Source organism: Trichosurus vulpecula, chromosome 1, assembly GCF_011100635.1.
Source record: "Trichosurus vulpecula isolate mTriVul1 chromosome 1, mTriVul1.pri, whole genome shotgun sequence".
Taxonomy (NCBI): Eukaryota; Metazoa; Chordata; class Mammalia; order Diprotodontia; family Phalangeridae; genus Trichosurus; species Trichosurus vulpecula.
The window spans coordinates 465,787,092-465,798,281 of record NC_050573.1 but is presented as its reverse complement, the minus strand read 5'-3'; positions in this window follow the sequence as shown (position 1 = coordinate 465,798,281).

Below are 11,190 nucleotides of genomic sequence, written 5' to 3'. Positions count from 1 at the left end.
TTTCTTATGGTAATAGAGTCTTTTTGGTGGCTGGCCCTGAAGGAGGGATCTTGTTGCTGGTCTGCCCCAGGGTCTGCTTGGTTGTTCTGGAAACAGGGTCTCTCTGCTGGTTGGCCCCAGGGTCAGGGTCTTGCTATTATTCAGCCCTGGGGCAGGTTTTTAGTACTGCTCAGCAGTGGGGTCAAGGACTTGCTGGTGGCTTGTTCTGTGGCCCTGTTGTGCTGCACAGACTGCTCAGTTGCCTAGGGGTCTGCTGGTTTGCAAGAGCATGGGGCCTCACTAGTGAATTTACCTAGGCTTGGAGCCTTGCTGAAGGACCTCTGCTCTGAAGTTGGCTGCTGCTGCTGTCTAAACCTTGCTCCCCTTCCACCCACCCAGTGAGACAGACCTTTCCTGCCATGCTGTAAGCTGCTTCCTTGCTCCTAGATCAAGTCCAAGGCAATTTTCTAGTTGTTTGGATGGGAATTTGGAAGGGTTTCAAAGGGTTCCTTCCTCACTCCACCATCTTGTCACCAGAAGTCACAGAACCCCATTATTGATAATGGTGATAGCTGTTGGTCTTGAGCATCCAGCATTTCTGTATCTTCTCTATGCCATTCCTAACTGAATTTGCCAGTTACGTCTTTGTCCTCAATTATCTCCATCAGTCAAGGGATGGAACATGAGGATAGGCGACGAAGCTAACATCTGAAAAGATGTTAGAGTATTCATGAAACAGAAGGGTTTTATTACGTTGTGATAGTCTTATTGCACCTGATTTACAATAAACGGCAGGACCAGAGACCAGCCCAGAGTAATGGGAAGCTGGTTGTTCATCAGATGAACAAACAGTCTCGGCTACTTAAAGCAGAAGTGTAATTAGGAGTATAGTCATGGTTCATAACTAAAGAAGCAAAATAAAGCAGGATCAGAAAGTGGAAACATAGGAGGGCACTGGTTATGGGACTAAAGTATGTCAAGGAGACAATTTATGTTGCTTGTAGTCCTACTTGTTCCAGTCTCCAGTGGTGTCTGTGGCTCTGTGCTTGTCCCTGTGGCTGTTTAATATTTTTATCAATCACTTGGATAAAAGCACCACCAAATTTGTAGAAACTGCACTGGTAAGAAAAATAAATTACAATTCTTGTTAAAAAAATCTGAATGAGTATGAAGTAGTGTTATCTTTTTTGACTCTGGAATTTATAAAGACTGGCATGTTAAGTAAAGTATGGGAAAGCCATAAAGTTCAGCATTCTACTTCCTCTTTCCCAGAAAAAGCACTAAGCACAATGACATTAATAAATGTACAAAAAAAAGGTCATAAAAAGTTGTCAATAATAAGATTTTCTAGGCCTATCTGCAAGATAAATTTTGGTATCACCTCATTTTTTTAAACTAATAACTATGTAGTTGTTACCTTTTAATTTGAAATAATATCTTTCTAAAATATATCAAGTAGAAGGCAGCCTCTTGTCTCACATTGCTACAAGGAGGTACCTTGGTATAAACATTATTCTTGTAATGAGTGGGCAAAGGGCCACAAGCCTCCAAAATTAAGAACTCCCAAAAGCTAGGGTCAAGGTTCAGAAGTACTACTCACTGAAAACAGCAGCTAACAAAAATTAAAACACAAGGTTAGTATAATTCATAGAAGTTAGTATATTGTAATTTGTAATTAATTTACTTATGAGATTAAGGTGTCTCCTATATGTCAGAAAGGAATAGTCACTGTAAAATATAGCTAGCATAAAATAAACTTCTAAATTCTAGTATTTCACAAAGCAGGTGATGTAATGACAATGTAAAGAGAGAGTGGATGATCATCTTTGTAGAATCTTTGGGAAAAGGGGAATTGAAGAATGTGTCTGTGTGCCCTTAACAGCAACTGTAGAAAAGGTGATCAGAATAGTGCCAATTATTTAGACAGAACTATCCCTAGAGGTCAGAAAGCTTGATAGAGAGCTCTCTTAAGAACTTCTACCTCCTCTTACTCTAATTCTATACTCATAAAGCAACTCTCTGATCTATAATTTGGTCACCTGAGTACACCTGTACAATTGGCAGGTTTTGCCCTGTGCAGACTAACAGTCCCGTTATTGGACTAGATATATCCTTTGTGGTAAGTTAATAAATTGGCATTCTGGTTTATAAATCAGTCCTGTTATAAATCAATCCTCTCAGAATGCCCCACCCCCAATATTACTGTTGGGATGCCTATTCTCTTTTTCTGTCAAATACAATCAATTCTTGATTATTTAGGATTACTACTTTGTGTATTACCTATGTTCTTAATTTTTCTTTTCCGGTTTGACCTGCCTTTGGCCATAGCACCTTCACAAAGGGTGTGAGGTAAGAAGAAAGAAGGGGAAAATGCCAATTCATCATTTCTATGTGCTCATTCCTTAAGTCGTATCATCACAGAAATGTTATGGTCACTTTTCTAGGCTACTCTGAAGATGATATTTGTTCTATTATTAGTAAAATATTTATTACATGGTGTGGTGGATGCTACATGGTGGTTAGGTGTGGGCAATTTTCTATTGTGTAATTAGCCTATTTACAGACTATATAATCCTCTTGCTTCTTTTTTTCTCCCCTTGTATGCCTTTCAGCTATTTCACTGTTCACTAGCTATGCTACCCAGCATAAGGTGAAGGAAAGAAAATGAGGTGAATATAAAATGCATCAGTTTTGCTATTTTTATTAGCTCCAGTAAAAGGTTTGATGGTAGATAAGGTCTTAAAATATAGGTTTAATTTTCAAGGATATCTTTGCCTCTATCTGGCATCACCAGGTTCATATCAGTTGTGTTCTCACTGAGCTTAATGCTGTGAGGACTTGCAAAGGAAGTAAACCAGTGAAAAGGTAGAAATAGAAACCCTTATCCAAATTGAAGTAAACACAGAAGGAACAGACCAAATTAATAGGACAAAGGTGAAAACTAAGTGCAAATAAAGTCCTTAATCAATTAGGACAGGGCGTGAAGTGCTTGATCATTTGCTGAGACTAGATGACAGGTGCATGGGAAATAATTTTAGCTGCAAGAATCAGAGATGTCTCTGGTGGTGTATAACACAGCAAGCTAGTTCCAAATCCTTCTTTCCGGAAGCAGGTCGGTCCATGGTGGAGCAGCTCTAGCCAAGCGCCTGAGAAGGAATCATTAGGAGGAGGAAAGAGTTTCTTCCTCTGCTCACCCGGGCAGGTAAGGCTGTAAGTTCTAGAAATCCATCAGGGAGGTCACACTGGCTAGTAGTGTCCCTAGAGCACTGGCTGACAGCCCTGTTTGCACTGTATGATGAGAGGTACCCTCTTTTCATCTTTTACCCCATTAGATTTTAAGCTCCTAGAAGGCAAGGTTGTTTTTTTACATTTCTTTGTATCCCCAGCATTTCCTAGGAGCTTAATAAACCATTATCAACTCATTGAATATGCTTTCTAAGTTTGTAGGCACTCTCCCAGGGGTATCTGTTGTGTGCAAAAGGAGAGTGTGACTCCTGTTTGTGGGGGTGGGAGTATATTTCTGTAACAATTGTCTTTGTTATGCATGATTATAAATACTATTTCTAAAAAGCTAATTGACTAGTTAATAGTCAACAGTGGATTGCAACAGAAGGGGGCTTGTAACATAACTAGATACCTCCCAAACTAAAGGGAACAATATCTGCACCTTTGGAGACCCAGCCTAGCAGTTTGAGTGGGAGTTGGGAAGAGCAAGCCCAGAAGAGGTGCTATGCTAGTCTCTTCTAGTAAGTATATCATAGTCTAAGGGGGAAGATGGGGGGCAAAACCAAATGAAAAGACAGCAAAGCACAAAAACAAACATAACTATTTGTTCTAGTTAAATTCAGACAATAGGCTAAGACAGCAAATGAGCTCCATATTTACAACTTCTGGCTGTGTTGACCTGCTCACAACATAATATTATGTTGAACAAATAAACAATTGTCATTGATCTTCATTGGGGATGTTAGCACATTAGCCTGATAACTTTCTCTGGTAATAACTTTTTTTCTCAGGTCCAGTGCACTCTCAAACCCACCTAAGTGACAGGCTAATAACCCCTAATTTGAAAAGAGGTCAGACCAAAAACTAGAAATTTGCAGTTTATTTGTAAGATACATTTCAAAAAGCCATCTCTTCTGAAATACAAATGCATGGATTTTATGGTGTTGAAGCAAAAAATACTTCTGTGTCGTTTATCCTCAGTTTTAGGTGTCCTGAAACTGAGGATAAACAACACAGAACAGAAACATGTACCACCAGACCCCTTTCTCAGAGCCAAATTAAAAGAGAGGTAAACAGGGGAAGGTAAGTCCTACCCCTCTCAATAGCTCAGTTCATGGCCTCCACACTGAATGCAGCAATTAGGAGTCATAGAAAAAAGCACAGTTGCACTAGTTTTAAAACTCAGACAGCCAATCATAGGAGGCCACCCCCATCCACATGGTAAGGGTATACAGGAGTTTCATATTAGGCACACTGGACATACTCAAAAAAAAACCACTGAAGGGTGGCTCCATGTTAGAACTGGGCATGCCCAGAAGCCTGGTGCACACTGATTTATTATTATTCTAATCCAAGCATTTTTCTAGCTTAGAGAAATGTCCAGACTAAGAGTCTTCTCATATCTCCAGACATATCTCCTCATAAGTCATTTTGAATTCCCAATTTATAGGATTCTTAAACAAGGAATATCAATTAATCAATCAATAAACATTTACCGTGTGTTTACTATGTGCCAGGCACTATACTAAATTCCAGGATATTTCACAATTGAAATTGAACAAGAGACTAGAGTTTAGGTAACAGTTCAGTTAAGCAGAATGATAGTCGCTTAACTTTTGGGTAGAAAATTATTTTCCTGAAACCATTCTTTGACCAATCCCTTTAAGTATTCTCCTTTCCACTTGATTAAAATTTTGTTAATTGATGTAATCAAAGAGCTGGTTGCCTTCTCCTAGGTGTGTCATTATCCTCTTAATCCTTTCTTCCGTGTATATCACAACAGATATGGGACACTGAGATCCTTTCTAGAGCTGACCTGCCAAGCATTCAAACAGTACTGCATAGAATGCAACCCCAATGGTCTGGCCATGCTGTTTGATTGCCAAACATATGTTTGGCTAAAAGACTATTTTACTGAGAACTCACACAAAGTAAGCACTCACGTGGAGGTCAGAAAAAGCAATACAATGACACATGGAAGAACTTTGGAATAGATTGTGAGACACAGGAAATATTGGCACAGGATCCCCCCAGGATGGTGCACCTGCATCAAAGAAGGTGCTGTGCTCTATGAGCAAAGCAGAATTGCAGTAGCTCAAGAGAAATGTGAAATCTGCAAATTTAGAAATATCTCCATTCTCAATGTTCATACAGACTATTCGTGCCTGACCTGTGGTAGAGCCTTCAGAGCTCATATTGGTTTAATCAGCTGCAGACACATTCATTTAGTCCTCTTTGAGAAGGAAGAATAACAAACCATTAGTCCGTCAAGATGGATGAATTCAGGGTCCTTCGCTCTTCTGCAGTCCCTTCCCTAATTATTTTGGGTGGAGTCCTTTCCTGGGTGGACCTGGAAAGAAGAGAGTCGGATACTGTTTTCAACTTGCTACATTAAGAAAATTGATAAAGATTTCTCTTTCATATTAACCCAAAGGCCTTAGACTAGGATAATTTTAAAATGTTATCTAAAAGAGAGGTGGGGATGGGGATATCTTTGACTTCTTCCAAAATGGATTTATTCTGTTCCTGAAGTGAATTGAAAGGACTCCATTGAGAACAACTTGGAGAAGGGTAGAAGTGACTCCTCTTCAAATAGCTACCTTCAAATGAAAGGCTATTAGGTGGAAAAGGGATTAGATACAATTCTGTTTGACCCCTGAGGGTAGAAATAAAACTAACGGGAGGAAGCTGCAAAGAAAACAAATTTAGGTTGGGCATTGGAAAAAAAAAACTTTCTAAAAATCAGAGCCAACTCAAAGTGGAATGGACCTCAAGATGTTAATGAGTCTTCTTTCACTTGAGGTCTTCAAGCAAAGACTAGATGATCACTTGTTTAGTTATGTAGTAGAAGATTGTAGAGGAGATTCTCTTTCAATTATAGTTTGAAATAGATAGACTTTGAGGTCCTTTCCAAATTTGAAACTCTGTGATTCTCATTCCTTATTTAACTATCAGGCGGCATTAATAGGCACTTACTGATTAGAATACTAATACTGCTGGTGGAACTGCTAACTGGTCCAATCACTCTGGAAAAAAAATTTAGAATTATGCTAAGAAAACAAATGAAGTGCCCATACCTTTTGACACTAAAATCCCACTTCTAGGAATATAAATCATGGAAATCAAAAAGAAAGTTTTCATATACACCAAAAATATTTATAGCAGCCCTTTCTGTGGTAGCAGAGAAGTCAGAACAAAGCAAAAGCTCATTGAATGGAATAGCTTAACAAATTGGGGTACTTGAATGTAATGTGATGTTGTTGTGCATTAAGAAATTGTGACTATAAGAACTACAGAGAAGCATAGGGAGATTCATATTGAATCTCATCCAACCAAAAGAATATGGGTCCTAGTGAGTCCTTAGCAATTTGGATAGGTATCCTCCTGGGGCAGAAGTGCAAAGTATGTACAAGTTCTCTATGATCATCAATCGTTTGTCCTTCAGCTTCACCTCTAATTATAGGACTGCTCTAACTTATTATCAAGAAGTTTGTGAATTTGTAGGTTTAACTGAAAATCAATTAGTTTCAAACTCTCAACCACTTGGGAATCCAACCTTCTTCCTGAACTTGCTATAATTCAGTGAGTCCTAAACACATGGTGTTGGCATTATAGAGCTGACTCTCTACCAAACAAGACAAGCATTTATATTATTGAATTTTTAAAATTAATCTTTTATTTTTCAATCACTTACATTTCCCAACATATCCCTCCTTTTCCCTACAGAGAAATATCTCTTATAACGGTTCAGCAAAACTAACTAAAACAGTAGCAAAATCTGAAATTATATGAAATGTTTCCTATCTCTGTGAAAAAGGAAAGAAGACACATTCTCCTCTCTCTTCTTTAGGGCCAGGCTTGGTCGTTGTTATTTTACATTATCCATTTTCAGTTGTTTTGTTGTTTTCTTTCCATTTACTTTGATGTAGACATTGTGTATATTGCTTTCTAACTTCTGCTTAATTTACTTTAATTCATTTCATGTCTTCACATATTTTTCTGTAGTCATCATTTCTTACAGCATGAAAATATTCCCTTACATTTATGTACCACATTTGTTTATTCATTCCTCATTCGACGGGCATCTGCTTTGTTTCCAGTTCTTTGCTACCACAAAAACGGCTGCTCTAAATATTTTGGTGTATATGGAACCTGTCTTTCTCTCTAACTTCTTTTTTTATGCCTTGTGGTGGGATCTCTAGATCACAGGATGTAGACACATTAGTCACTTTCTTAGCATAATTCCAAATTGTTTTCCACAATAATTGGGACTAAATAGCTCCACCAGCAGTAGTGGTGGTCTCATTTTTTTCCCACAGCTTCTCCCCAACATTGACTATTCCCATCTTTGACATCTTTGCCAATTTGCTGAGTGTGAGGTGAAACGTCAGCATTGTTTCGATTTGAATCTCTCTTATTGTTAGTGACTGGGAGCAATGTTTCATAATTCCTGCTCCCGAGGAATTTTCATTTGATTGAGAGGAAACAATGTGTCCACATACAGTTAAGTACAAAACATATACAAAGTAATTTTGGGGGAAAGAGAGCATATATAATACAAAAGGACAATGTGTCAAGGATAAAACAAGGGCTCCAGAGGGTACAAATGGAAGGACGGGTAGAGTGGAATAGGAATGTGGGAGGGATGGAATGGAATAGACAAGCATGTATTAAGTACTTACGGTATTTCAGATACTGGGAATGTAAGTCGAAAAGCAAGATGGGCCCTGCTCTCAAGGAGCTCATATTCTAATTAAGGAAAATAAGTCACAAAGGAGGTTTGCGCCTTACAGCAGAGGGGGAGATCACAAATAGAAGACAGTCCCTGTTCTCAAGAAGCTCACATTCTAACGGAGGAGACAATGCATGTGGAAGATTTCAGCTGCAAGTCAGATGGAAAATTTCTATGTTCCTTGGGGTACAGCAGCAAAGGAGATATTTCTGCCTTTTCATTAATGACATTTCTTCTGAAAAGAATCTTATCAGTTTCTGATATTGAACCATTTGACAAGGCCAAGGACTTCAGTGTCAAGAACTTTCTTTTCTGGGTCTTCAGTACTGTTTCTGTAGCATCTGCAGGAGCAGTGGCTAGCCTGCATAATCACAGGCGGTTACTTCTTAGGATAGTGTTTGATAACACTGAGCTGGAATCATTGCCATTCCTAAGACTTTTGGGTTCAAGGTCCTAGGCTATCCCCATCAGGGTTTAAGAGGAGATGATAGTCAAAATGTTAGTATTGTTTTGACTTGCCCAGCACGTGCTCCCCACTGTCTCTCCCTTAGAGAGTCTGGTTGCTTTAACTAGACTAGCTTGCCTGCCCAGAGTGTGGCTGTTCATGGGGATGGTGATCCCCTCTCCACAGGAATTGCTTCTCCAGATGACAGACAGCTGGCTTGGAAGCAGGAATGATGGTATGGAGGCAAGGACTGGTGCTATTCCTAGACTCCTGGGTACATCTTTCTGTTGGTAGCAGTTAGTTATTAATTGTTGCTGGTGTTGATGAGAAAGGTAGACCCATTCTCCACAATGATTTCTCCCATTAATGATATCTATGGGGGCTGCGCTGAAAGCCAGTCTGGTGGTGTGTGGGGCATGGCTATTTCCAAAGTTTGGGGTCCAAAGTCCTGGGCTGTCTACATCAGGGTCAGAGATGTGGGTGTGGTATTAATGTGATCGAATATCTTCCCCACACATTCAATAGGTCTCAGGTGGGCCTAGGTGTGAAAGCTTCATTATATCTTTGTTTGTAAGTAGGCCTAAGGTACTAAGCTGATTTGGGGGTGAAGCCCTCAGAACCCTAAGGAGAGTTGCTAAGACCAGAGCCAATGGTGTGTGCCCTGAGTTCCAGTCAATCATGAATTCAGCCAATCAGAGATGTGAGTTCTAGCCAATCAGATGTCGACTAGGGCTGTGTATAAGGGAAGCCCAGAATGTGAGAGAACCAGAATTGAAGAGGGACAGAACTGAAGAGAGCAGCAGAGCTGAGAAGAAGATATTGAGGCAGCAGACATTGAGCGAACCAGTGTCAGCAGAGCTGCAGAAGAAAGTGCTGAGAGGGGAGTTAGGATTACTGAGTGATTGGTTATCGGAAGGCTGTAGCAGGAGGGAAGATTACAGGATGACTTGGTGACTTGCTATAGTACTGTGTTATAATTTCCTTGTTGCTACATTGAGGCGGGCTTACTGGTTTTGAAATATAATTACTGCTATATCAAATTGGAATTATTGGTCTTGGAATTTTATCCTCTGGAGTCTAAATAAATGTCAGACTTCCTCTGCCTTCTACATAGAGAGTTTTTCATACTTTGTGATTCTGAACCATTCAGGCACGTTCGTGGTCATCCTCAAGGTCATGAATCTTGCCTTACTGATACAGATGGTTAAGGGAGTTGTGGTGGTTCAACTCGCCTGGCAACATGCTGCCTCGCTTGAAGTGCTTTGGTACTTCAGCTAGGCTCGTTTTTTTTTCTCGTGTGGCAGTTGGTTGGCAGGTGATTGGAATGATTAGCGCCTTCTTCACAGGAATTCCTGTTTTGGGGGAGTCCTAAGGCTTAAAGCAGTACTTGTTGGGAAGGACAGTAGGCCTAAGATTTGGAGTGGTTGCCTTGGGTCTAGCCGATAGTGGTCATCTAGTACCTAGAACTAGGCAATAGGGATATGGGAACAGTTCTCCAAGGCCTATTCCTACTGGCCCGTCAGGCACCCGTTAGCATGAGGGAGGCCATCAGACTGGAAGGTAGGGGCAGTTCCATGGTACCCTTAGATGGCAGCTCCTTTTAGTGGTCTATGGGTGAGAGCAAGCTGGGGCTAGGAAAGGCAAGATCTCTGGTTCCCTACTGTGGAACCTGCACAACAGGATGAGGTGGACATGGATAATGTGGTAAGTGTAACATTCTTAAAGTCCTTGCACGTAGGCTATGCTAGTATTTTTCCCCTCAGAAGATAATGAAACCATCTCAGAAGCTTAATTGTTGTGGGGAGATTAAAGTTTTAACCACTGATATAGCTTCCTCATAAAGTTACTATTTTTTTGCTTAGGTAAAAAAAAAAATCTAGAGTAGTGGTATCAGAGGCCCCTCAGGCTTGACGCATGCTTTTGACCAGGCATGCTACCAGAGCAAATGCAGAGAGAGGAGAGCTACATTCACCTGAATTAATGTTGTAAACTTGCTGAATATCCTTTCCATGCTATTGCTAATTGCACATCTCCTTTTGTTAATTGTTAACCATGTAACATTCCATTCCAATTTAAAACCTGAATCGGTAGACCACTCTGAATCTGGCCTAGTTTAGAACATTTAACATTTAGTTGGAAAGATATTCCTGTAGTTAACTTCATTGTTGAAGTGGGGGAAGGGCAATTAAGAGAAAGGGAACACTTAGGAGATCAGATGCCCTGGCATGGAAGCCGTGTACTCTATGGCTACCATGCTTCTGTTAACATACAGAGTCCTCTCAATGGGAAAGGGATGGGCTACCAATGAACTGGTGGGATTAGAAAATAAACTGTGTGCTAGCATTCAGCAACTAGCAATAGATGTAAAGGTGTTCAAATAGGAACTGAGCCCTGAAGACGGTAAATATTGTACAATATTGATGTTGAATTAGCATAACTTTATACTTTCCACTGAAGTCTCTGATCCTTTCTGAAGACTTAATTTTGAGATTGTCTAAGAATTGTACCGGATAGACTACTTGAGATTTTTTATATGGCATTAAGGACACTGTTAAGAACTATGCCACGTGGACTTTGTTGAGACTCCTTAATGTAAGGTAGTGAGGGAGGCACTTAAAACAACAATATTTGAGCCTTCTCAGGATTCCAGACTTTTCCAGACTTGGGAATGTGGACAAATGTGTTAAATATGCCCTGATTGATTTGCTGAAGTGAGCAAGTATTTAAGTAGAGAGTGTATGATGGGATCAAACAGGTGAGCCCTACGAAACTTGGACCATGTTTGGGACTCAGTGTTGAAAGACTAGGT